Genomic DNA, 27515 nt, shown 5'->3' with positions numbered 1-27515 from the left:
CAACCATAAACATTAAATTTGGAGAGAGGTCAACAAGGCCTATGATGAAATGAACACCATTCCTACTGTAAAGCATAGAGGTGGATCGCTGATGCTTTGGGGATGTGTGAGCTACAAAGGAACAGAAAAATTGGTCAAAGTTGAAGGAAAGATGAATGCAGCATGTCATCAGCAAATACTGGAGGCAAATTTGCACTCATCAGTCCAGAAGCAGCTCATGGGACATACTTGGACGTTCCAACATGACAACGATCCAAAACACAAGGCCAAGTAGGCCTGTCATTGGCTACAGCAGAACACAGTGAAGGTTCTGGAGTGGCCATCTCAGTCTCCTGACCTCAATATCATTCGGCCACTCTGGGGAGATCTCAAGCGCGCAGTTCATGCTAGACAGCCCAGTTCATACTGCGTTAAAGCAGCCCATTCAAGGCATAGCGTTTAAGGACTGCGTTAACGCTATAGCATACATGCCATCGCGTTACGCTATACCATTAGCGCAGATGATTCATCTGTGCTAGCAGTAACAGAGCCTCAGACGCTGCAGCCCGCGTCCGAGGCTCCGTCACTGAATGACGGCAGATCGCTAGCACATGCCCATTATGGCATGCGTTGGCGATGCGCCCAATAGGGGTTAATGGTAGCATTAATGGACTGCATTACACCGCGTTATGCTGCGGTGTAACGCAGTCCGTCTAACGGACTGTCATAACGCAGTGTGACCCCAGCCTTACAGGAACTGGAGGCTTTTTGCCAAGAAGAGTGGTCAGCTTTACTATTTGAGAACATAAAGAACCTCATCCACAACTACCACAAAAGACTTCAAGCTGTCATTGATGTTAGAGGGGGCAATACACGGTATTAACAAATGGAGTATGTGAACTTTTGATCAGGGTCATTTGGATGTTTTGGGTTGTCATTATGATTTAAAAAGAGAAAACACAGTAGTTTGACAATAAATGGCTAACCATGAGTGGAGACTAAGTTTTGGTGTTATCATTCATATTCTCTGAAAAAAAGGACTCGGGGATGGGTTGGTTATCTCCTATATGTACTTCCGTGACCTGGTTGGGGGGTTATCGCCTGTAAGTGCATCCATGACCCGGGGAAGGGGGAGATATCGCATGTATGTCCATCTGCCTTGTTTTTTGGTTGCTCCATTCTCTTCCCCCTCTTCTCACCTATCCTCTCCTCCACAGGCAGCAGAGCAGGGAGTTGTGGCGGCTGTGGAGGGCGGAGGTGCAGGACCAGGTGCGCTCCCTGTGGTTCTGCTTACAGATGATGGAGACTTCACTGCCCGACCTGACTGATGCCTCCTGGGATGTAAGTAGTTGGGATCCCCACCCCAAAATGCACAGGAGGGGAGCAGTGCACAGGGAGGCATGAGATGTCATGGTGTAGAGGGTTATGTATGGGGCATATTCTGACTCTTCAAGGCAGTATGAGTCTCTAAATCCTTAGCCATCAATCCCTTAGATAACTGTATGATTGTTGTACTCACATGCCAGGCGTCCTCAGATAGTTCCAGCTCAGCCACACTGACTTGTAATAAGAGTCCAGGAGAAACAGATTTGATTTTCTCTGAAATCTTGTATTTAAGCACAATGCAGCAGGTGGAAAGAGTAATCCCAAACAGAGAAGTATACATGTGCATCCAAAGATGGCTACAGCAAACTTATAATGAGAAGGAAGGGAGGAGCAAATTCTAAACATCATCAACTACAGAAATGAAGAAAGGACAAACTTCAAAGGGCAAAGCTTCTCCCTAGCAACAGCAGAATACAATGCATAACATAGAGAATACATAACAAGTTGTTCCCATTCTTAGGACACAACACTCCTCGTCTGAAATCTTTAGATTTCAAAATGTCTCTGTATGACGTGACGAGTCATTGCTGTCCGACACCGTCATGGAACCTGAAAAGAGGAGACAAGAAAACAATATGCAACAATAATGCACAATTCAAGTCCATACTTGAGCGATGAAGCGTAGTCCTTGAATAAGAAATAAAAAATGAATATGAGATCGAGTGCGTCAACATAACCCCCAAAGTTATCACCCAAGGTTTTACATAGTGATGAGCGAATATACTCGTTACTCTAGATTTCCCGAGCACGCTCGGGTGTCCGAGTATTTTTTAGTGCTCGGAGATTTAGTTTTTATCTCTGCAGCTGAATGATTTACATCTGTTAGCCAGCATAAGTACATGTGGGGGTTGCCTGGTTGCTAGGGAATCCCCACATGTAATCAAGCTGGCTAAGAGATGTAAATCATTCAGCTGCCGCAAGGAAAACTAAATCTCCGAGCACTAAAAAATACTCGGACACCCGAGCGTGCTCGGGAAATCTAGAGTAACGAGTATATTCGCTCATCACTAGTTTTACATCCCCTCCTTCTTTCTTTTTCCTTCCCTCCTTACACTTTTTTCCCTTTTATTTTATCATTATTCCAATGCAGATAATTTTATATGAATGTATATTTGTGTTGTCCAGCTAAAATCAGCAAGTAAGGAATATTGTATTAATATTATTTTCATGGATATAATTCCCCCTGCGAGGGGATCCTTGTACTTCATACTCCATGCTATTCATGTTATTTTGATGATATCTGCAATAAAAGTGTTGAAACTAAAAAATGAATATGAGTTCAATAGAAAAACCCATCCTCATGTTGGGGAAGCCACAACAAGCTAATTCTTCCACTAACCCAACAATCCAATGGTAACGTTTAATCCACAGGGAAGTGTTCAAGTCCGGTTGCACGTAGAGCAATTTATGTCCTAACACGGCTGGGGTATGCTCCTCACCGTGGCGGAGTCCAGCAACAATGTTCAGTTCATTTGACATCCTCCTTCGGTAAAAGTAGCCCAAGATCAGTGACTGGGCAAAAGAAGATTCGCATTGAATTGCCCTTTGTCAGCTTGACTTCTACCTTCTGAGTCTTTCCGTCGTCGCTGGGCACATCCTTGGTAAAGACCCATCGGCCAGTGGTTATGATGAGCCTCTTTGTCTTTTAAAAGGACGAGATCTCCTTCTTGTATGTTAGGAGTTGGTCTAATTTCCTTATCAGATTCTGGATCCACCAGCTTATATGCGATGCTGACATAGTTATTGTAGGTACCCTCAGATAAGATACTTGGAGGTGTCAGCCACATGTTGTCACCGAGCTTGGATGCAGCTGTGATTCTCGTTCCTCGATCAGCTGGGTTTAGATCAGAGGGGATGTGATGCCACTGCCCAGCAGTAGCAAAACGTCTGATGAGCACTACTCTATTACTCACGTAGACGTAGAACTGTCCCGCCTGGCTAGATATACATCCGAATACCACTCTACTATCTGTATAGAATGTAAAGGAATCAATTGCGATGTCCATTTCATCTCTCACGATTTCAGCGATTTCTACCACCAATACTGCGGTACAAAGTTCAAGCCTTGGTTTGGAGTGTGCAGGTTTAGGGGTTAGTTTGGCCTTACCCAGAAAGAAACTACAGTGCACTTCATTGTCCGCTCCCGGGATCTTCAGGTAACCTACTGCGGCTATGGCTTCTGTAGACGCATCAGAGAAAATGTGGACTTCTCTTCTGGTGACAACTGAAAAAGATTTTACAGAATAACAACATGGGACTTGGAGTTGTTCAAGGACCTTCAGTGACTTCTTCCAGGCTTCCCATGTTTCTTGTTTTAGGGACGGCAGCAGAGCATCCCAATCGGAATTTTCGGCAGTGAGCTGTCTTAGCAGAATCTCGCCTTGAATAATGATGGGTGCGATGAACCCAAGAGGATCGTTGATACTGTTTGACAGGACTCCTCGTTTGGTGAATGGTTTGTTGTAGACTGACACTCCATACACGTGATTGTAACCTTACAGTCCTTAGCAAGGTGTTCGGTAGAAGCACAACATCTGAAGCATACTCCAAACTTCTTTAGAAGCTCCTTGTGCTCTTGGAGTGGTTTCTTTCTTAAGCCTATACATTTCTTCAGGGGATATGGCTTCTTGTGGATGGGACACTGACGGTTTGGATTCTCGACTCTTTCACCCTTATCCTCGTCAGGAACCAATGCTGGTGTGGGAAGAACGACAGTCTTTTTTACCGATACTGGGCCTCTACATTTTCTGTCAATTTGACGATGGCTCTCATATATTTGGGAGCAGATGAAGTTGTGCCGGTGGGTTCTCCACAGGTGAAGCTTGGGTCGATCTTACGCTCTGCAATGTCTTTGATGAACTCGCAGAAGTAGGAGAATGGAGGAAAGGACACCTGATGTTCCTTTTTGTAACTTGTCCCTAACGTAGTCTACCTTTCTTGCACGTTATATGGCAGCTTGGCGACTATGGGTTTCACCCCACGTGCGGTGTCCAGGTAGCTGAGGCCAGGTAGGTGTGTGTCTGTCTTGGCCAGCTGGAGTTCGAACAGCAGGCCGCTGAGTTCCTGGAGTTTTGAAGCATCCTTGCCGGTCATTTTAGGAAAATCCTGTATTTGTTTCAGCAGTGGGTCTTCTATAGCTTCAGGACTGCCGGAACCTTTCTCTAGTCTTTCCCGTGCAGTCATGAGGCCAGCTGCTGGATCGCTGATGTAAATGGATCTGAGTCTCTTGATTCGCTCTGTGGATCGTGGTCCCAGTCACCCGATCATCAGGTCCAGCTCTTCAGCAGCAGTAATGCTGAGGTCACTAGTTGCGGTTTTAAAGGCACACTTCCACCCTCTGTAGTTTTCGGGTTGGCTGTCGAACCTTGTGAGACCAGTGTTGGTGAGTTCTCAGCGAATCATGTACCTCGCAAAGTCGGACATGTGTGTTCTTTCTGACTTTGGCAGCACACTTGCTCCCTGAGTAGTGCTGTTCACTTTAACCCAGCAACTGGTTTGGTGTATACAGTCTCTTCGTATGCGAGGCTGGAGCCATGCGGTTGTCAAAGATATAGTGACTTGGCGTCACGTTAGGTTGCATGTAGACGTGAGCATATGGAGTTTGCTGAGGTGCAGTGTTTGGCTGCATGTTGGAGCGTGAATGAGATTCAGGTTTGGACATAGGTTGTGCGTTGGACTGACCTTGAAAGCTGGGAGCTGCAGGTGGACCAGCGTCTTGGTGCCTTGGAAATGTGTTGGAGCTGACAGGAACATTAGTGGTGATCGGTGGTTTGTTGATTTGGCTTAGTACATAGTCTCTTGTGCACTTAAAGGGATCTTCTGCATCGATCTCACACAAGCTGATACTGTCCCCTTGACTCCCACTTAGAGCTTGTTCAAAGACTTCTAACCTTGCCATGGCTGTTGCATGTTTGCATTCTTTCTCTAGGACTTCTATTTCCGCCTTCTTGCGTGCAGCCTCGGCTTCTGCCCTTGCTGTCAACGTATCCATATCTGCCTTTTTGCATGCAGATTTAGCTTCCATGTACAGTATGCTTTCTTTTGGTCGAAGACGGCTTGCACTTTCGTAGTTTCCGCTTCAGCACGCACTCTTTTAAAGGGAACCTGTCACCCCGTTTTTTCAGTCTGAGATAAAAATACTGTTAAATAGAGCCTGAGCTGTGCATTACAACAGTGTATTTTGTGGACCCCGATTCCCCACCTATGCTGCCAAAATACGTTACCAAAGTAGCCGTTTTCGCCTGTCAATCAGGCTGGTCTGGTCAAAAGGGCGTGGTGTCTTCCCCCAGATCTTGCTTAGTTTTCCGTTGGTGGCGTAGTGGTTTGCGCAGGCCCAAGGTCCCGAATCCACTGCACAGGGGAGTTAAAAGAGCGCGATGTGCACTATTTCATTGGTGATCGGTGGGGGCGGCCATCTTCCTTTGGCCGCGCATGTGCAGAAGCGGCGCGAACTCTGCTAAAGGAAAATGGCCGCCGCGATCTCCATCTGCGCACGCGCTTCATCCCGCGGCCATTTTCCTGAAGCCGCGGCCAGCAGAGCGCCGCTTCTGCGCACGCGCGGCCAAAGGAAGATGGCCGCTCCCACCGATCACCAATGAAATAGTGCACATCGCGCTCTTTTAACTCCCCTGTGCAGTGGATTCGGGACCTTGGGCATGCGCAAACCACTTCGCTACCAACGGAAAACTAAGCAAGATCTGGGGGAAGACACCACGCCCTTTTGACCAGACCAGCCTGATTGACAGGCGAAAACGGCTACTTTGGTAACGTATTTTGGCAGCATAGGTGGGGAATCGGGGTCCACAAACTACACTATTGTAATGCACAGCTCAGGCCCTATTTAACAGTATTTATATCTCAGACTGAAAAAACGGGGTGACAGGTGCCCTTTAAGCTGTTCACTGAGGGTAGAGAATTTTGATGCACTTGATCTGGATGAGTGCTCCGAGTACCTAGCGGACCTGGATTTGTGAGATGACACTTCCGACATCTGTGCAATTTTTGCTTCTGTTTTATTCACGATGTCGCGCACAGTGCAGTCTCATTCAGAATTGAGTTTTTGAAAGCTCTGAAGTTCCTTTAGAGACTATGGCTTGTTTAGTCTCACCAAGATGGAGGTATATTTCTCATAAGTGTCCTTGAAAAACTGGTATGCTGAGTACAATCGTTCCAGGGCTACCTCTGGTGGTAACTCATGAGCAGCAGGCATAGATAAGACAGTCACTTGATTCTGCACCCTTTGCCATAGGGAAGATACACTGGAAAGTAATTCACATTTGGCAGTTCCTAGATTTTCTTTGACCTCCCATGTAGGTTTAGTCAAGAGTTTGGATTTTTCACTGAAGACTGAGTGAGATCCTGTGTCTTTTTCTTGCTGTTGTAAATCAGGCAGAGAATTAGAGATCCTTCCTATATTTGCCATTATACAAGGAATGTAAGGGTGGGGGTTATTCTGCTCCTAGCTGCAGAGGAACTCGCATACAATGTGTCTATTTAAAAGCAGCACAAGCAGTGTCTGCAGACTCTATGTAAGCCACTGTGTCTTCACAATTAGCTTGATAGATGTTCCTTTCTCTGCAGTGTAAGCTGTATACTGTTCTTGGTGGCAGACCACTGTTTCCATTATTCTGACTCTTCAAGGCAGTATGAGTCTCTAAATCCTTAGCCATCAATCCCTTAGATAACTGTATGATTGTTGTACTCACATGCCAGGCATCCTCAGATAGTGCCAACTCAGCCACACTGACTTGTAATAAGAGTCCATGAGAAACAGAGTTGATTTTCTCTGAAATCTTGTATTTAAGTACAATGTAGCAGGTGGAAAGTGTAATCCCAAACAGAGAAATATACATGTGCATCCAAAGATGGCTACAGCAAACTGATAATGATGAAGGGGGAGGAGCAAGGGCTAAAATCGTCAACTACAGAAGGGAAGAAGGGACAAACTTCACAAGGCAGAGCTCCTCCCTAGCAACAGCAGAATGCAATGCAGAACATAGAAAATACACAACAGGTTGTTCCCATTCATGGGACACAACAGGGCAAACAGAGTAAGATGTCGGGGAGCAGCACAATGGACTTTTGGGCGCTCCCTTGCTATAAGTCACTGTGCCGATTCCCCAGGGTGATGAGTTATGGATCTGTTCTCCTAGATTATGTAAGTTTGTGCCACTCAGTATGGCTATTGGTCGGGTGATGGTATGTTGGCTGTTGCAGTGTGCACCCCCAGTATTTGTGAATGGACTGACCCTGCAATACTTTCCCTGTATTATCAGCTTCCCACTGGGGGGTACGTGGGGGAGTGTCGCAGGCACAAGGGCAGTGCAGCCCCCATACAGTGGCAAGTGGTGTGGGATATGAACCCCAAATGGCAGAGGAAGGTTGTGAGCTTACAATTCTCTGGAGCCAAGAGTCAGCGCAGCCTTCGGGCCAGTGACCGGGACGCCTCCAAGCAGCTCCATACCATATGTCTGCCTTCCACAAACCACTGCGCTACACAGGAGTCATGTGACTTCTCACACTTCACAGAAGTCATATGATGTCTCACACTGCACAGGGGTCATGTGACTTCTCACACTGCACAGGGGTCATGTGACTTCTCACACTGCACAGGAGCCATGTGACTTCTCACACTGCACAGGGACCATGTGACTTCTCACACTGCACAGAGGCCATGTGACTTCTCACACTGCACAGTGGCCATGTGACTTCTCACACTGCACAAGAGTCATATGACTTCTCACACTGCACAGGGGTCATGTGACTTCTCACACGGCACAGGGGTCATGTGACTTCTCACACTGCACAGGGGCCATGTGACGTCTCACACTGCACAGGGGCCATGTGACGTCTCACACTGCACAGGGGTCATGTGACGTCTCACACTGCACAGGAGCCATGTGACTTCTCACACTGCACAGGGACCATGTGACTTCTCACACTGCACAGGGGTCATGTGACTTCTCACACTGCACAGGAGCCATGTGACTTCTCACACTGCACAGGGGTCATGTGACTTCTCACACTGCACAGGGGTCATGTGACTTCTCACACTGCACAGGGGTCATGTGACTTCTCACACTGCACAGAGGCGATGTGACTTCTCACACTGTATAGGGGTTATGTGACTTCTCACACTGCACAGGGGTCATGTGACTCCTGACACTGCACAGGGGTCATGTGACTTCTCACACTGCACAGGAGTCATGTGACTTCTCACACTGCACAGGGCCATGTGACTTCTCACACTGCACAGGGGCCATGTGACTTCTCACACTGCACAGGGGCCATGTGACTTCTCACACTGCACAGGGGTCATGTGACTTCTCACACTGCACAGGGGTCATGTGACTTCTCACACTGCACAGGGGTCATGTGACTCCTCACACTGCACAAGAGTCATGTGACTTCTCACACTGCACAGGAGTCATGTGACTTCTCACACTGCACAGGGGCCATGTGACTTCTCACACTGCACAGGGGCCATGTGACTCCTCACACTGCACAGGGGTCATGTGACTTCTCACACTGCACAGGGGTCATGTGACTCCTCACACTGCACAGGGGTCATGTGACTCCTCACACTGCACAGGGGTCATGTGACTTCTCACACTGCACAGGGGTCATGTGACTCCTCACACTGCACAGGGGTCATGTGACTCCTCACACTGCACAGAGGTCATGTGACTTCTCACACTGCACAGGGGCCATGTGACTCCTCACACTGCACAGGGGCCATGTGACTCCTCACACTGCACAGGGGTCATGTGACTCCTCACACTGCACAGGGGCCATGTGACTCCTCACACTGCACAGGGGTCATGTGACTCCTCACACTGCACAGGGGCCATGTGACTCCTCACACTGCACAGGGGCCATGTGACTCCTCACACTGCACAGGGGTCATGTGACTCCTCACACTGCACAGGGGCCATGTGACTCCTCACACTGCACAGGGGTCATGTGACTCCTCACACTGCACAGGGGCCATGTGACTCCTCACACTGCACAGGGGCCATGTGACTCCCCACACTGCACAGGGGTCATGTGACTCCTCACACTGCACAGGGGCCATGTGACTCCCCACACTGCCGGGTGACTGGGCTGGTATCACACAGGAGAGGCCTAGATACAGAGGCACATGAGTGTCACTTCCCGGTACCGGGCTCCTCATTAATGAGGCTGGCTCCGGGATCTCATTATGGGGTGACCCTTCCCTCACCCCCGGCTCTGGCCGTTCTCCTCTCCCCGGATGGAGGGTCAGTGGACAATGGCGGAGGTGGCCTGATTGTGGCCGGATAAAGGCTCCTGTCATGCGAAGCTAATGGCCGAAATCATCTCCCAGTGACCGCACATTGTGTGCACAGCCCAAAAGATTTATGGGGGCTGCCCAGTGCCAGGGGCCTCCAAAACTATGTGCCCCCTTCCCAACCATTGTCCACTGATACACTGTAACAGACCTCGGCTGTGGGAGCGGTGACTGCAAGCTATTACTCCCTGTTATCAGCCACTACTGGGGGAGGAAACTGTAGGACAGAAGACTATAATCTATTACTCCCTGTTATCAGCCATTACTGGGGGAGGCTGTGTGATCATGGAGAGTAATGGTGGATATATTGTACTGTAACCCCCATCGTTCCATGGATGGTAGCACTGCTTCTTTGGGTGCTGCCAGCACTGGATCATGGCCGGATCTCAGCTGTTCCACCCTCCTGCTATTGCGGCATAGTGCTGGCCGGGGTCGGTGTGATGATGGGGGTTATACACTGGATTCTATTGTGTGATTGAGCCCCTCGGTCTGGCGGATCCCAGTACAGCCTGGCCGTCACACTTTCTGCGGTGTCCACGGCGTGGCTGGAGGAGCGAGGGGACAGGAGTATTACAAGCCGTGTCTGTAAGCCAAAGTCAGGGGGAAGCCGAGGTCAAATACCAGGAGTGGTCCCAGAGTCAACGGGGTCACAGCCTGGTCAGAAGCGGAGCAAAATGTTGGAACATCTGGGAATTTCCAGCAGAAAGCCGGGCGCTGTACAGGGAGCTCACTGCACCTGTCGAGCAGCACGTGGCCGTCGCATCAACTGGTGATCACCTGTCGCCGCCTCCATCATCAGTATCTGGTGACCGCCCATCACCTCCATCATCAGTATCTGGTGACCGCCCATCACCTCCATCATCAGTATCTGGTGACCGCCCATCACCTCCATCATCAGTATCTGGTGACCGCCCATTCCCTCCATCATCAGTATCTGGTGACCGCCCGTCTCCTTCATCATCAGTATCTGGAGACCGCCCGTCTCCTCCATCATCAGTATCTGGTGACCGCCCGTCCCCTCCATCAGTATCTGCGGACCGCCCGTCCCCTCCATCATCAGTATCTGGTGACCGCCCGTCCCCTCCATCATCAGTATCTGGTGTCCATCCATCCCCTCCATCATCAGTATCTGGTGACCGCCCGTCCCCTCCATCATCAGTATCTGGTGACCGCCCGTCCCCTCCATCATCAGTATCTGGTGACCGCCCATCACCTCCATCATCAGTATCTGGTGACCGCCCATCACCTCCATCATCAGTATCTGGTGACCGCCCATTCCCTCCATCATCAGTATCTGGTGACCACCCGTCCCCTCCATCATCAGTATCTGGTGACCGCCCGTCTCCTTCATCATCAGTATCTGGAGACCGCCCGTCTCCTCCATCATCAGTATCTGGTGACCGCCCGTCCCCTCCATCAGTATCTGCGGACCGCCCGTCCCCTCCATCATCAGTATCTGGTGACCGCCCGTCCCCTCCATCATCAGTATCTGGTGTCCATCCATCCCCTCCATCATCAGTATCTGGTGACCGCCCGTCCCCTCCATCATCAGTATCTGGTGACCGCCCGTCCCCTCCATCATCAGTATCTGGTGACCGCCCTTCACCTCCATCAGTATCTGGTGACCGACCGTCCCCTCCATCATCAGTATCTGGTGACCGCCCGTCACCTCCATCATCAGTATCTGGTGACCGCCCGTCCCCTCCATCATCAGTATCTGGTGACCGCCCGTCACCTCCATCATCAGTATCTGGTGACCGACCGTCCCCTCCATCATCAGTATATGGTGACTGCCCATCCTCTCCATCATCAGTTTCTGGTGACCGCCCTTCACCTCCATCAGTATCTGCTGACCGCCCGTCCCCTCCATCATCAGTATCTGGTGACCGCCCTTCCCCTCCATCATCAGTATCTGGTGACCGCCCATCCCCAACATCATCAGTATCTGGTGACCGCCCGTCGCCTCCATTATCAGTATGTGGTGACGCTCATCCCCTCCATCATCAGTTTCTGGTGACCGCTCTTCACCTCCATCAGTATCTGGTGACCGCCCGTCCCCTCCATCATCAGTATCTGGTGACCGACCGTCCCCTCCATCATCAGTATCTGGTGACTGCCCATCCTCTCCATCATCAGTTTCTGGTGACCGCCCGTCCTCTCCATCATCAGTTTCTGGTGACCGCCCTTCACCTCCATCAGTATCTACTGACCGCCCGTCCCCTCCATCATCAGTATCTGGTGACCGCCCTTCCCCTCCATCATCAGTATCTGGTGACCGCCCATCCCCAACATCATCAGTATCTGGTGACCGCCTGTCGCCTCCATCATCAGTATGTGGTGACGCTCATCCCCTCCATCATCAGTTTCTGGTGACCGCCCTTCACCTCCATCAGTATCTGGTGACCGCCCGTCCCCTCCATCAGTATCTGGTGACCGCCTGTCCCCTCCATCATCAGTATCTGGTGACCGCTTGTCCCCTCCATCATCAGTATCTGGTGACCGCCCGTCGCATCCATCATTAGTATCTGGTGACCCCTTGTCCCCTCTATCATCAGTATCTGGTGACCGCCCGTCGCCTCCATCATCAGTATCTGGTGACGCCCGTCTCCTCCATCATCAGTATCTGGTGACCGCCCGTCGCCTCCATCATCAGTATGTGGTGACGCTCATCCCCTCCACCATCAGTATCTGGTGACGCCCGTCGCCTCTATCATCAGTATCTGCTGATGCCCGTCACCTCCATCACTTCTTCTCTCCCTTGTACACTGGTTACGGAGGGTCTTGGCAGGACTTTGGGCCAAACACCTTGGAGCACTTCCCCCAGATTTTCTGTGTCTGAGGCTTGTGCGGATCCTTCTTGTGATCCCAGACAGACGGGATCATGTGAGACCAGGGCTCCGGGGCCGGATCGTCACCTCCATGCCTCCGGGGCCAGATCATCACCTCCAGGGCTCGGGGCTGGATCATCACCTCCAGGGTTCCGGGGCCAGATCATCACCTCCAGGGCTCCCGGGGCCGGATCATTACCTCCAGGGTTCCCGGGGCCGGATCATCACCTCCAGGGTTCCCGGGCCGGATCATCACCTCCAGGGTTCCGTGGCCTGATCATCACCTCCAGGGTTCCGGGGCTGGATCATCACCTCCAGGGTTCCCGGGCCGGATCATCACCTCCAGGGTTCCGTGGCTGGATCATCACCTCCAGGGCTCCCTGGCCTGATCATCACCTCCAGGGTTCCGGGGCTGGATCATCACCTCCAGGGTTCCGTGGCCTGATCATCACCTCCAGGGTTCCAGGGCTGGATCATCTCCTCCAGGGTTCCGTGGCCTGATCATCACCTCCAGGGTTCCGGGGCCGGATCATCGCGTCCAGGGCTCCCGGGCCTGATCATCACCTCCAGGGTTCCGGGGCTGGATCATCACCTCCAGGGTTCCAGGGCCGGATCATCACCTCCGGGGCCGGATCATCACCTCCAGGGTTCCGGGGCCGGATCCTCACTTCCGGGGTTCCGGGGCTGTATCATCACCTCCAGGGTTCCGGGGCCGGATCATCACCTCCAGGGCCGGATCATCACCTCCAGCCAGGGCCGGATCATCACCTCCAGGGTTCCGGGGCTGGATCATCACCTCCAGGGCCGGATCATCACCTCCAGGGCTCCAGGGCCGGATCATCACCTCCAGGGTTCCGGGGCTGGATCATCACCTCCAGGGATCTGGGGCCGGATCATCACCTCTGGGGCTGGATCATCACCTCCAGGGCTCCCGGGGCCGGATCATCACCTCCAGGGTTCCGGGGCCGGATCCTCACTTCCGGGGTTCCGGGGCTGTATCATCACCTCCAGGGTTTCGGGGCCGGATCATCACCTCCAGGGTTCCGGGGCCGAATCATCACCTCCAGGGCCGGATCATCACCTCCAACCAGGGCTCCAGGGCCGGATCATCACCTCCAGGGTTCCGGGGCTGGAACATCACCTCCAGGGTCCCTGGGGCCGGATCATCACCTCCAGGGCTCCCGGGGCCGGATCATCACCTCCAGGGCTCCCGGGGCCGGATCATCACCTCCAGGGCTCCCGGGGCCGGATCATCACCTCCAGGGCTCCCGGGGCCGGATCATCACCTCCAGGGCTCCGGGGCCGGATCATCACCTCCAGGGCTCCTGGGGCCGGATCATGACCTTCAGGGCCCCGGGACCGGATCATCACCTCTAGGGGTATGTGTCCACGTTCAGGATTGCATCAGGATTTGGTCAGGATTTTACATCAGTATTTGTAGCCAAAACCAGGAGTGGGTGATAAATGCAGAAGTGGAGCAGATGTTTCTATTATACTTTTCCTCTAATTGTTCCACTCCTGGTTTTGGCTTACAAATACTGATGAAAAATCCTGACCAAATCCTGATGCAATCCTGAACGTGGACACATACCCTAGGGCTCCCGGGGCCGGATCATCACCTCCAGGTCTCATTATTAGTGACATTGGCCGGATGCTGGGGGTTGTTGTCTGGCTGCAGAATGAATCAGATGCCAGCTGGTGGTCCTACATGATGGAGAAGGGTCTCTGCTATTTTTCTTTTCTTGATCCTTCGTATTTTGCTCATTGATAATGATCTATTAACCCTTCTGTGTCTGCAGCGCTGTATATAGGATTGTGTGTGATGATGGGGGTTATACTATGATGATGGGCATTGTGCCGCTGCTCTGGTTGCTGCTGGGGTTCCCACATGACACGGGGTACATAGACACTGAGGGTCCGGCGCCCTCCCCCTCCTCTTTAGGTCCCATTTGCACAATAAGGAGCTGGGTTTAACCCCTGTTTTGCCAGCACTGTCCCAGGTTGTCAAGGAGACTCAGAGGGGTCTAAGAAGTATGGGGTCCGGGGAGGAGGGGGATAGATGGGAATAACATCTCCACAGAGCACAACCCCCCATCTCCTTGTATCCAGATGATGAGAGCAAAGGAAGCAGTCTGTGAAATTAACCCCCGGCGCCCCACGCCGCACTCAACACCTCTACCGCACCTAGCGCCACTGCCGCACCCAGCGCCTCTGCTCCACCTAGGGCCTCTGCCGCACCCAGCGCCTCTGCTCCACCTAGGGATTCTGCCGCACCCAGCACTTCTGCCGCACCCAGCGCCTCTGCCGCACCTAGCACTTCTGCCGCACCCAGCGCCTCTGCCGCACCTAGCGCCTCTGCCGCACCCAGCACTTCTGCCGCACCCAGCGCCTCTGCCGCACCTAGCACTTCTGCCGCACCCAGCGCCTCTGCCGCACCTAGCGCCTCTGCCGCACCTAGTGCCTCTGCCGCACCTAGCGCCTCTGCCGCACCCAGCGCCTCTGCCGCACCTAGCACTTCTGCCGCACCCAGCACTTCTGCCGCACCCAGCACCTCTGCCGCACCTAGCGCTTCTGCCGCACCCAGCGCCTCTGCCGCACCCATCACCTGCACCCAGGGCCTCTGCTCCACCTAGGGTCACTGCTGCACCCAGCGCCTCTGCTCCACCTAGGGTCACTGCTGCACCCAGCGCCTCTGCTCCACCTAGGGCCTCTGCCGCACCCAGCGCCTCTGCTCCACCTAGGGATTCTGCCGCGCCCAGCGCCTCTGCCGCACCTAGTGCCTCTGCCGCACCTAGCGCCTCTGCCGCACCCAGCGCCTCTGCCGCACCCAGCGCCTCTGCCGCACCCAGCACTTCTGCCGCACCCAGCGCCTCTGCCGCACCTAGCACTTCTGCCGCACCCAGCGCCTCTGCCGCACCTAGCGCCTCTGCCGCACCTAGTGCCTCTGCCGCACCTAGCGCCTCTGCCGCACCCAGCGCCTCTGCCGCACCTAGCACTTCTGCCGCACCCAGCACTTCTGCCGCACCCAGCACCTCTGCCGCACCTAGCGCTTCTGCCGCACCCAGCGCCTCTGCCGCACCCATCACCTGCACCCAGGGCCTCTGCTCCACCTAGGGTCACTGCTGCACCCAGCGCCTCTGCTCCACCTAGGGTCACTGCTGCACCCAGCGCCTCTGCCGCACCTAGCTCTTCTGCCGCACCCAGCACCTCTGCCGCACCCAGCGCTTCTTCCGCACCCAGCGCTTCTTCCGCACCCAGCGCTTCTGCCGCACCTAGCGCTTCAGCCGCACCCATCACCTGCACCCAGCGCCTCTGCTCCACCTAGAGTCACTGCTGCACCCAGCGCCTCTCCTCCACCTAGGGCCACTGCTGCACCCAGCGCCTCTGCCGCACCTAGCACTTCTGCCGCACCCAGCGCCTCTGCCGCACCTAGCGCTTCTGCCGCACCCAGCGCTTCTGCTGCACCTAGCGCTTCTGCCGCACCTAGCACTTCTGCCGCACCTAGCGCCTCTGCCGCACCCAGCGCTTCTGCCGCACCCAGCGCTTCTGCCGCACCCAGCGCCTCTGCCGCACCCAGCGCCTCTGCTCCACCCAGCGCCTCTGCTCCACCTAGGGCCACTGCTGCACCCAGCCCCTCTTCTCCACCTAGCACTACTGCTGCACCCAGACCCTCTGCTCCACCTAGGGCCACTGCTGCACCCAGCCCCTCTGCTCCACCTAGGGCCACTGCTGCACCCAGCCCCTCTGCTCCTCCTAGCGCCTCTGCCGCACCCAGCGCTGCGTCCGTCTCTATTCCCCCAGGAATAATACCTCCACTGCTTCCCTTTGTGTCTCTGCCACACCGATCCCGCACGTCGCCGTATAGTCAGACATGGCTGTCACCCCTTTGTTATCCTGAGTTTCCGCCATATATAATTGTTGTCAATGATCCCGGAGTGTGCCAGGCAGCAATGGTGGCGGAAACATAGAATCATTGAGTGGTAGAGTTGGAAGGGACCTCCTGGGTCATCTGGTCCAACCCCCCCGCTCAAAGCAGGATTTACTAAATCATCCCAGACAGATGTCTGTCCAGCCTCTGTTTGAAAACTTCCATGCAAGGAGAACTCACCACCTCTCGTGGCCGCCTGTTCCACTCATTGATCACCCTCACTGTCAAAAAGTTTTTTCTAATATCTAATCTGTGTCTCCTCCCATTCAGTTTCATCCCATTGCTTCTAGTCTTTCCTTGTGCAAATGAGAATAAAGATGATCCTTCTACAATGTGACAGCCCTTGATATATTTGTAGATGGCTATTAAGTCTCCTCTCAGTCATCTTTTTTTGCAGCTAAACATTCCCAAATCCTGTAACCGTTCCTCATAGGACATGGTTTGCAGACCGGTCACCATTCTGGTCGCTCTTCTTTGAACTTGCTTCAGTTTGTTGATGTCTTTTTAAAAATGTGGAGCCCAAAACTGGACACAGTATTCCAGATGAGGTCTGACCAAAGAGGAGTAGAGGGCGATAATGACTTCACGTGATCTAGACTGTATGCTCCTGTTAATACATCCCAGAATTGCATTTGCCCTTTTTGCTGCTGCATCACAGTGTTGACTCATGTGCAGTCTGTGATCTATTAGTATACCCAAGTCTTTTTCACATGTGCTGTTGCTTAGCCCTATTCCTTCCATTCTGTAAATGCTTTTTTTCATCTTTATTGCCCAGATGTAGCACTTTGCATTTTTCCCTGTTAAAAACCATTCTGTTAGTTGCTGCCCACTGCTCCAGTTTATCTATATCTTTTTGAATCCTTTCTCTTCTCTAGTATTATCTATCCCTCCTAGCTTTGTGTCATCAGCAAATTTAATTAGTTTACCCTCAATTCCTTCATCTAAATCATTGATAAAGATGTTGAACAATACAGGGCCCAGGACAGAGCCCTGTGGTACCCCACTTGAGACATTCTTCCAACTGGATGTGCAGCCATTTACGACCACTCTTTGGTTCCGATCACTAAGCCAGTTATGAATCCACCTACCAGTTGTCCAATCCATACTTGGTCATTTTTTCAATAAGGATGGTGTGAGATACTTTGTCAAATTCTTTGCTGAAGTTAAGATATACTATACAGCATTTCCCTGATCCACCCAGTCAGTGATTCTGCCATAGAAGGAAATTAAGTTAGTCTGACATGACTTATTAGTTACAAACCCATGCTGACTCTGGTTAATCACTTCATTCTTATCCAGGTACTTACATACATGTTGTTTAATAATTTATTCAAAGATCTTTCCTGGTATAGAAGTCAGACTCACCGGCCTATAGTTCCCTGGGTCCACCCTCTTCCCCTATTTGAAGATAGGAACAACATTTGCTCTTCTCTCCAGTCTTCTGAACTTCTCCTGTTCTCCAAGAATTTTCAAAGATTATGGAGAGTGGTTCAAAAATTTCTTCTGCTATCTCCTTCAGTACTCTGGGGTGTAATTCATCTGGACCTGGAGGCTTGAATTTATTTATGTTAGCTAAGTGTTTCCTCACTATCTTTCTGTTTATAGATATCCTGGATTCTTCTACTCCTTTAATAGGACAGTGAAGATCAGTTGATGTTAAATTTCCTTTCTGAGAAAAACAGATGCAAAATAGGAATTTAAAAGTTCGGCCTTCTCAACATCCTTTCTTACCATTTCACAGGTGTGCAGCTCCTCCGGCATCGATGTCCTGCACACGTCACTGTCACGCAAGCTGCGCTTTGGTACATATGTTTCTGTAATAGTTGCGTTTTCACCATAGACGCTATGTAATCCTGCCTCCTGGTGGTGCACACCGCGCCCGTCCACCACAGTGCGGCTCCTCCGGGCATCCGTGTCCTGTGCACGTCACTGTCACGCACGCTGCACTTTGGTCCATATGTTTATGTAACATTTGCGTTTTTCCCTTCCTTAGATGCCATGTAATCCTGTGTCCCAGCAGTGCACACCGCGCCCGTCCACCACAGTGCGGCTCCTCCGGGTGTCCGTGTCCTGCGCACGTCACTGTCACGCACGCTGCGCTTTGGTCCATACGTTTCTGTACTAGTTGCGTTTTCCCCGTAGACGCCATGTATTCCTGCGTCCCGATGGTGCACACCGCGCCCGTCCACCACAGTGCGGATCCTCCGGGTGTCCGTGTCCTGCGCACGTCACTGTCATGCACGCTGCGCTTTGGTCCATACGTTTCTGTACTAGTTGCATTTTCCCCGTAGACGCCATGTATTCCTGCGTCCCGATGGTGCACACCGCGCCCGTCCACCACAGTGCGGCTCCTCCGGGTGACCGTGTCCTGCGCACGTCACTGTCACGCACGCTGCGCTTTGGTCCATACGTTTCTGAACTAGTTGCGTTTTCCCCGTAGACGCCATGTATTCCTGCGTCCCGATGGTGCACACTGCGCCCGTCCACCACAGTGCGGATCCTCCGGGTGTCCGTGTCCTGCGCACGTCACTGTCACGCACGCTGCGCTTTGGTCCATACATTTCTGTACTAGTTGCATTTTCCCCGTAGACGCCATGAATTCCTGCGTCCCGATGGTGCACACCGCGCCCGTCCACCATAGTGCGGCCATCGGCAGGACTCCCGTCAGACTGTCAGCTCCGGAGCCCAGTGCTCTGCAGCGCCCGGCGCGGTATTGGCAGTTGCTACAATCTAATGTCTCCGGGTCACGTGACACAATCGCGTTATTAGGATCCTCGGCCAATGACCTTCACCGGACATATCGCCGTAAACTGATCACGGACGCAGAGAATCGATTTGTCCTTTGTGTCGTCGTGGCGGACGGATGGCGGATATTGGACGGAGCACGCCAGGTGCCGCGGCGTCCTGTGACTGCACACGCTGCAGAACATGCTCTGCGATGGACAGCTGATTGAGTGATTAACCCCCCATGGTCATGACCTGGCCGTACCTATAAGTATGTGCCCCCCTGCCTGGCCTCAAGAGCTTACAGCTTGTGTCCTCACACATCCCCTCCTCCTCCCGCTGCCATCACTCCAGCAGAGCAGAATAAAGGGCTGCAGAACAATGCGGAGCCCGCGCGTTTCACACACATAAACTTTGTCTGGGAAGTGAGGAGAAGAAGCTGCCGACTCCCGGGACGCGGATTCACATAAGGACCCGGATTTTACCCCCCAACCATGCTGCAGGAATGGGGCGATGCCCCCCTCATGGCTGGCATTGGGTTGTCGGCTCTTGGGTCGCATCTTTTGGGATGATGGCGATGCGGTCGGAGCCTCGGAGAGGAGCAGGTGCATTGTTTGGAGGTTGGAGACCCTAGTCGGCGGCTTCACCGGAGAGGAGGAGATCTGCACCCCGGGCTCTGCGCCCTGAAACCTGCAGGTAAGCGCTACTGTGTGCATGCTGCCATGTCCTGATAATCAGCTGCCGCTCTGCTCCTCTGTGCGCACAATATAACAAAGGGGCCATATCCGGCGCCACGTGTACCCCGGACTGTGTGGTACACCGCCAGCCGCTCTGCCAGCACATGGCACCGCAGCGGCACACACATGTATGCTGCCACATGTTTCATGCCTCCACACACAGGGGGCGCCACTCCCACCTGACACCTCCACACCGCAGCCCGACGCCATGTGCACCTGACGCTATGGACACCCTCATTGTGATGCCAGGAGACGTGACCTGTGGGAGCCGCTGTCACTGACGGCTGACCCCTCATTAATGGCTGCAGCCATCCCACCAGAAGAGTCACCATCAACCTACAGATACTGTCTCCGTGTCACAGTCCTGGATGGCAGAAGATGCCTGCACCCCGGGCACAATAAGGGGGATGTGGAGATCACAGGGGTCAGTGGGGGTCCGAGTGACCCGAGACCTCTTACTGTGTACGGACTGACAGCTCACAGCTTACACACCAAAGTGTGCTGCAGCAGCTGCGAGATATATGGTACTGTGCAGTGTATATATACAGGAGGAGTGGTACTGTGCAGTGTATATATACAGGAGGACTGGTACTGTGCAGTGTATATATACAGGACAGGAGGAGTGGTACTGTGCAGTGTATATATACAGGAGGAGTGGTACTGTGCAGTATATATACAGGAGGAGTGGTACTGGGCAGTGTATATATACAGGACAGGAGGAGTGGTACTGTGCAGTGTATATATACTGGAGGAGTGGTACTGTGCAGTGTATATATACAGGAGGAGCGGTACTGTGCAGTGTATATATACAGGAGGAGTGGTACTGTGCAGTGTATATATACAGGAGGAGTGGTACTGTGCAGTGTATATATACAGGAGGAGCGGTACTGTGCAGTGTATATATACAGGAGGAGGGGTACTGTGCAGTGTATATATACAGGACAGGAGGAGTGGTACTGTGCAGTGTATATACACAGGAGGAGTGGTACTGTGCAGTGTATATATACAGGAGGAGTGGTACTGTGCAGTGTATATATACAGGACAGGAGGAGTGGTACTGTGCAGTGTATATATACAGGAGGAGTGGTACTGTGCAGTATATATACAGGAGGAGTGGTACTGGGCAGTGTATATACACAGGAGGAGCGGTACTGTGCAGTGTATATATACAGGAGGAGGGGTACTGTGCAGTGTATATATACAGGACAGGAGGAGCGGTACTGTGCAGTGTATATATACAGGAGGAGCGGTACTGTGCAGTGTATATATACAGGACAGGAGGAGTGGTACTGTGCAGTGTATATATACAGGAGGAGTGGTACTGTGCAGTATATATACAGGAGGAGCGGTACTGCGCAGTGTATATATACAGGAGGAGCGGTACTGCGCAGTGTATTTGTCAGGAAAATATGAATTATGTTCCATTGTTCGGATTACACAGCCAGAGCTGGCTGCTACTCCTCCCACCAATGGTATCTGTAAAGCCAAAATCTTTCTTGCAGCCCCTTCTCCACTTTCTGTGAATTTCTACTCCACACTCCCTTCCACCAAATGGTCATTCTAGAATGTGAGTTTATGGCTCTGCCAGCTAGCAGAGAGCAGAATGTGTTTTTCCACCTAAATCCCTTTGTCTGCTAGGCATAACACTTAAAGACAAAGTTCAATGACACATATTAATCCAAGAAACATGAAAATTAGATTTCCAGGATCTGGGCAATTAGGGCTACGCATGGCAGCGTTTTTCGGCATTTAGGACTATTGAAAACCTGGGAAATTAATTTCTGGCCACCAGCAAGTCACAGACATACCGTGTTTGGACTCCAAAGAATGGTAAAGTCACAGGGGTAAAAATAATGCCAATATCGTTGGCCTGTGAGCTTCTGGGACAAAGATATGAAAAAAAGGAGGTTTTGCTAACTTTCCAAAATAAGTGTATCTGCCAGAAAACAGCCCACATGTGAGGTCAGCCAAAGTGGATGTCCCTAAGTTTATGGCCATACCATAAAACAGGAACGTCCATTTTGGGAGGTATTAAGAGCCAGAGAGACAACTAGACACCATGCTGGGGTGCTGAATCATTCCCTTGGGAACTCTCCTCCCCTTTTTTGACACGTCATACCTGTGGCTGAGATTTAATACATTTTGTACCTCTATCCCTTTTATTTTATAACTGTACATATTTGTATTCTGTCTCTGTAATATCTTTTGTATTTTTGTAAACACTGCTGATTTTTTCTGGAGTAAACAAATAAATTTGCTAGCTTCCTTCTTTTGCTCTATGATCAAACCGACACGACTCCGTGCAAATTCACGCTACCTGGGGTTGGCTTCTGAGCCAATATAGGCTGGTAATAGACTGGGCTAATATCTAACAAGGAACTGGTGGAAGCAGTGTTATGTGGTTTTATTGGATGATCCTGGCAGTGATGGATGGAGGTTTATATGGGTAACCCCAGATTGGGATTGGTGATATACAGCTCTGGCAAAAATTAAGAGACCACTGCAGAATGTTCAGTTTGTCTGATTTTTCTCTTTATAAGTATATTTTTGAGTAAAATGTAAATTGTTCTTTTATTCTATAAACTTCTGACAACATGTAGTGTATATGGACTTTTCAAAAGCTTTTGATACGGTGCCACACAAAAGGTTGATACATAAAATGAGAATAATGGGGATAGGGGAAAATATGTGTAAGTGGGATAAAAGCTGGCTCAGGGATAGGAAACAAAGGGTGGTTATTAATGGAGCACACTCGGACTGGGTCGCGGTTAGCAGTGGGGTACCACAGGGGTCAGTATTGGGCCCTCTTCTTTTTAACATATTTATTAATGACCTTGTAGGGGGCATTCAGAGTAGAATTTCAATATTTGCAGATGACACTAACTATGCAGGGTAATCAATACAGGGGAGGACAATTTTATATTACAGGATGACTTATGTAAACTAGAAGCTTGGGCTGATAAATGGCAAATGAGCTTTAACGGGGATAAATGTAAGGTCATGCACTTGGGTAGAAGTAATAAGATGTATAACTATGTGCTTAATTCTAAAACTCTGGGCAAAACCGTCAATGAAAAAGACCTGGGTGTATGGGTGGATGACAAACTCATATTCAGTGGCCAGTGTCAGGCAGCTGCTACAAAGGCAAATAAAATAATGGGATGTATTAAAAGAGGCATAGATGCTCATGAGGAGAACAGGAAAGATATATATCTTGGTACTGTGTTCGCCAGTAGATAGAAAGATGTTTAGAATTGAGAGTCCTCAGTGGTTGATACCTTTTAATGGCTAACTGAAAAGATGGTAACAAATTGCAAGCTTTCGAGACTACACAGGTCTCTTCATCAGGCAAAGACTAATACAAATTCTGAAGAATCACATATTTATGCACAATATAGCAAAAAAAAAAAAACATGGATAAGACAGGTGGCATGAAGAAGAATTACCATGAGTGATAAACAGTTATGTCCATAAATGTTGGGCCAGTTCTTAGATAAGGAATGTTTTATTGTCCTCTGATTGGGGTCTGGTTCTGTTGTGATGACCCCACATGGTCTGAAGTGCAAATTCCTTAATTGATGTAAAAAGACATAAATCCATGTGACACATTCATTCCACCACTAAGACAGTCAAACGTCGTCGTCAGTTTATATTCCCAGACTCTCCTGTCTCTCTTAGATTTGAAGTTACCTTTTAACACAAGTAATTTCATGTCCATAATGTTATGATTTGGGAGACAGAAATGTTTGGCCACAGGTAGATCCATTCTCTTTTCTCTTGAGTGGTGGTGAGAATTCATTCTTGTTCTCAGTTTTTGCCCTGTCTCCCCCACATACAGACCCCCAGTTGGACATTTAGTACAAATAATTAGGTACACCACATTAGAAGTGATGCAGCTGAAGGTACCTGGGATCTTGTAGTCCTGATGTGAGTTGGGGATCTTTATCTTGTCCGTGGTCATTATAAATGGACAGGTTTTACATTTTTTCTGGTTGCAGGTTCCTGCAGCTGTTGGAGAGGACAGGGAGCATCTGACAATGATGCTTCTTAGATTTGGGGGCTGCGTAAAACACAGTAGTGGGGGGTCTGGAAATATGGATTGTAATCGGCATCTTTTTGTAGTAAAGTTTGTAGTTTCCGTGCAGCTCCCCTTAGCACCTCCAGATTTGGATTGTAGGTGACTACTAGAGGTACCCGGTTATTTTCTTCTTTAGCTTTGTAATGTAGCAGGTGATTCCTTGATATTCTGGTGGCTCTTGTAATCTGGTTTTCAATTGTTCTTGGATGGTAGCCCTGATTCAGAAAGGTCTTTCTGAGGCGACCAAGGTGTTCATCCCTGTCCGTTGGGTTGGAACATATACGATTGTATCTGATGGCTTGGCTGTAGACAATAGAGTTTTTTATGTGTTTTGGATGGAAACTGTCCCATTTAAGGTATGTTGGACGGTCGATTGGCTTCTGATACAGGGATGTCTCTATTTTATTGTTCTGCAGCTTAATGATGGTGTCCATTAAGGTAATTTCAGTGCAGGAGTAGTTGAGTGTCAAGTTGATGGTGGGGTGAAATTGATTAAACTGTTCATGGAACGTCTTTAGCTGTGGCTCAGGCTCCGTCCAGATGATAAAAATGTCATCAATGTAGCGGTAGTACGCCAGAGGCCTGATGGGACATGAGGACAAAAAGTCACTTTCAAGCTTGGCCATGAAAAGATTTGCATACTGTGGGGCCATTTTACTTCCCATTGCTGTGCCAGTCTCCTGTAGATAGATCTTCTTGTCAAACTCAAAGTAATTGTGGGTGAGGATGAATTTTATAAGTTTCACCACAGAATTTGCATCAGTCCCTGTGTTTTCCAGGAAGAATTTGCAGGCATTTAATCCATCCTGGTGTGGGATATTGGAGTACAAAGATTCCACATCCATGGTGGCCAGGATGGTTCCTTCTGGTAGAGGACCTATTGCTGATAGTTTATTCAATAGGTCAGTTGTGTCCTGAATGAAGCTGGGTGTATCCTTTACCAGGGGTTTAACACCCTCTACCCATCCAGATACCTGCTCAGTAAGGGTGCCCACACATTAAATAATTGGTCTTCCTGGGTTTCCAGATTTGTGGATTTTGGGAAGCATGTAGAATATCCCTGTTCTTGGACTTTCTGGTATCAGGTCATTGGCTCTTATGGATTCGTCGGGCAGACAAGATACCAACTTGTTTAGTTCCTTGTAGTAGTCCTGTGTAGGATCCGACTCCAATTTTTTGTAGTAGCGTGTGTCCACAAGTTGTCTGTTTATGGATGGATTAAGGATGGATTAAATGCCTGCAAATTCTTCCTGGAAAACACAGGGACTGATGCAAATTCTGTGGTGAAACTTATAAAATTCATCCTCACCCACAATTACTTTGAATTTGACAAGAAGATCTACACCAGTGTCGTTATTCTCAGCGTGACATGGGGGTTCATTTAAGTATAAACACGAAGTGAATACATGACCTGCTTACAGAGAAATCCATTCCTTGCATTTCATTGGGTTTCAATCCTAGAGATTTCAGTGGGGTATAGATCTCTCAGTGGACATTCGGAACATGTAACTTTTATATCTCTATCACTAATTGGGGTCAAGATATGCCCTACTATTAAGTTTTTACATGAACAAAAGACCACATGTTAGCACAACTGCCTTTAGCCAGCTTAAGGCCATAAACTACTCAGTGGGAGCTGCTACACATTGGTATCAAGTTGCACAGAGTGTGTAGTGAGAAGAAGAGTTTCCTATGCAGTGTGAAGGGGGGGTGAGAAAGCCCACAGCGTGTGTCTGTAAAGCCATGGAACCTTCTGGAAGTAAACTCAGAATATGGCGTATTTATATTATCCTGACACCGCTTTGAGCAGTGTTTCCAAGGACTGTCAGTGACCACCTCTGACCGAGAGCCAACAGAGGCGGATACCGCAGTGCAGATTGCTGACACCTATGAGGCCAATCATAAACCGAAGGTGTGGAAGGTGTGGGGAGGATATTTGCTTATACTGTGTCACCGACACCCCTCCCCGATCTGACACTGATGGTAATGTTGATGCTAATAATGTGAATGTCATTGCTGTACGTGATAATGATGTATCTGGAGGTACAGGAGAACTCATCTACAGTTACTATACGTGGCTGCAGACTTCTAAAATCTCACAGTGCATGCATTGCACACTTTTAGGATTGTCTCTTGCCCAAGCATGTGATTTGAATACTTCTGGCCACATTCCGACTAGATGTGTGAGTCCTCGCTCAATTCATTTTCATTGAGTGAGGCCACACATGTCTAGTCTGCATGTGACCACATGTATGCAAATTGCCGGCACCAGAGAATCCTGACAGCATTTCTCTCTTGCTCCCCAAACTTGTGTCCTCAAATCTTCCCCCATCACACTAAATCTCTCCCAACACAAAATAAATCTCCCCCCACAGGATAAATCTCCCCCCCACAAATCTCTCCCAACACAGAATAAATCTCACCCCCACAATAAATCTCCCCCACAGAATAAATCTCCCCACACAGAATAAATCTCCCCCCAGACAGAATAAATCCCCCACAGAATAAATCTCCCCCACACAGAATAAATCTCCCCCCAGACAGAATAAATCTCCCCCCACAGAATAAATCTCCCCCACACAGAATAAATCTCCCCCCCAGACAGAATAAATCTCCCCCACACAGAATAAATCTCCCCCACACAGAATAAATCTTCCCCCACACAGAATATATCTCCCCCCACACGGAATAAATTTCCCCCCACAGGGAATAAATCTCCCCCCACAGAATAAATCTCCCCCACACAGAATAAATCTCCCCACACACAGAATAAATCTCCCCCCACAGAATAAATCTCCCCCAGACAGAATAAATCTCTCCCCACAGAATAAATCTCCCCCACACAGAATAAATCTCCCCCTCAGACAGAATAAATCTCCCCCACACAGAATAAATCTCCCCCACACAGAATAAATCTCCCCCCACAGAATAAATCTACCCACACACAGAATAAATCTCCCCCCACAGAATAAATCTCCCCCACACAGAATAAATCCCCCCCACAGAATAAATCTCCCCAACACAGAATAAATCTCCCCAACACAGAATAAATCTCCCCACACACAGAATAAATTTCCCCCCCACAGAATAAATCTCCCCCACACAGAATAAATCTCCCCCACACAGAATAAATTTCCCCCACACAGAATAAATCTCCCTCCACACAGAATAAATCTCCCCCCACAGAATAAATCCCCCACACGGAATAAATCTCCCCCCACAGAATAAATCTTCCCCCACACGGAATAAATCTCCCCCCACAGAATAAATCTTCCCCCACACGGAATAAATCTCCCCCCACAGAATAAATCTTCCCCCACACGGAATAAATCTCCCCCCAAAGAATAAATCTCCCCCAAAGAATAAATCTCCCCCCAAAGAATAAATCTCCTCCCCCACAGAATAAATCTCCCCCCACACAGAATAAATCTCCCTCCACACAGAATAAATCTCCCCCCAAACAATAAATCTCCCCCAAAGAATAAATCTCCCCTCACAGAATAAATCTCCCCCCACACGGACTAAAGCTCCCCACACACAGAATAAA

The 27515-nt window shown here is 50.2% G+C and overlaps 1 protein-coding gene across 4 annotated transcripts in view; it reads left to right on the top strand.

The window, feature by feature from the left end:
* Window positions 1-27515, top strand: part of LOC143783170 (microtubule-actin cross-linking factor 1, isoforms 6/7-like) — a 347588-nt gene that overhangs the window by 31473 nt on the left and 288600 nt on the right. For 2 of the 4 annotated variants that reach the window (XM_077271553.1, XM_077271556.1), the window contains exon 1: window positions 1194-1320. The gene's annotated coding sequence lies outside the window, so the exon portion shown is untranslated. Of the gene's footprint in view, window positions 1-1193; window positions 1321-19569; window positions 19850-27515 lie in introns of those variants that run through there. The other 2 variants (XM_077271554.1, XM_077271555.1) reach the window with 2 other exon arrangements.

This window comes from Ranitomeya variabilis, chromosome 6 (genome assembly GCF_051348905.1).
Source record: "Ranitomeya variabilis isolate aRanVar5 chromosome 6, aRanVar5.hap1, whole genome shotgun sequence".
Taxonomy (NCBI): Eukaryota; Metazoa; Chordata; class Amphibia; order Anura; family Dendrobatidae; genus Ranitomeya; species Ranitomeya variabilis.
Note: the sequence above shows the minus strand (reverse complement) of the source record. Positions and strands in the feature narration are given on the sequence as shown.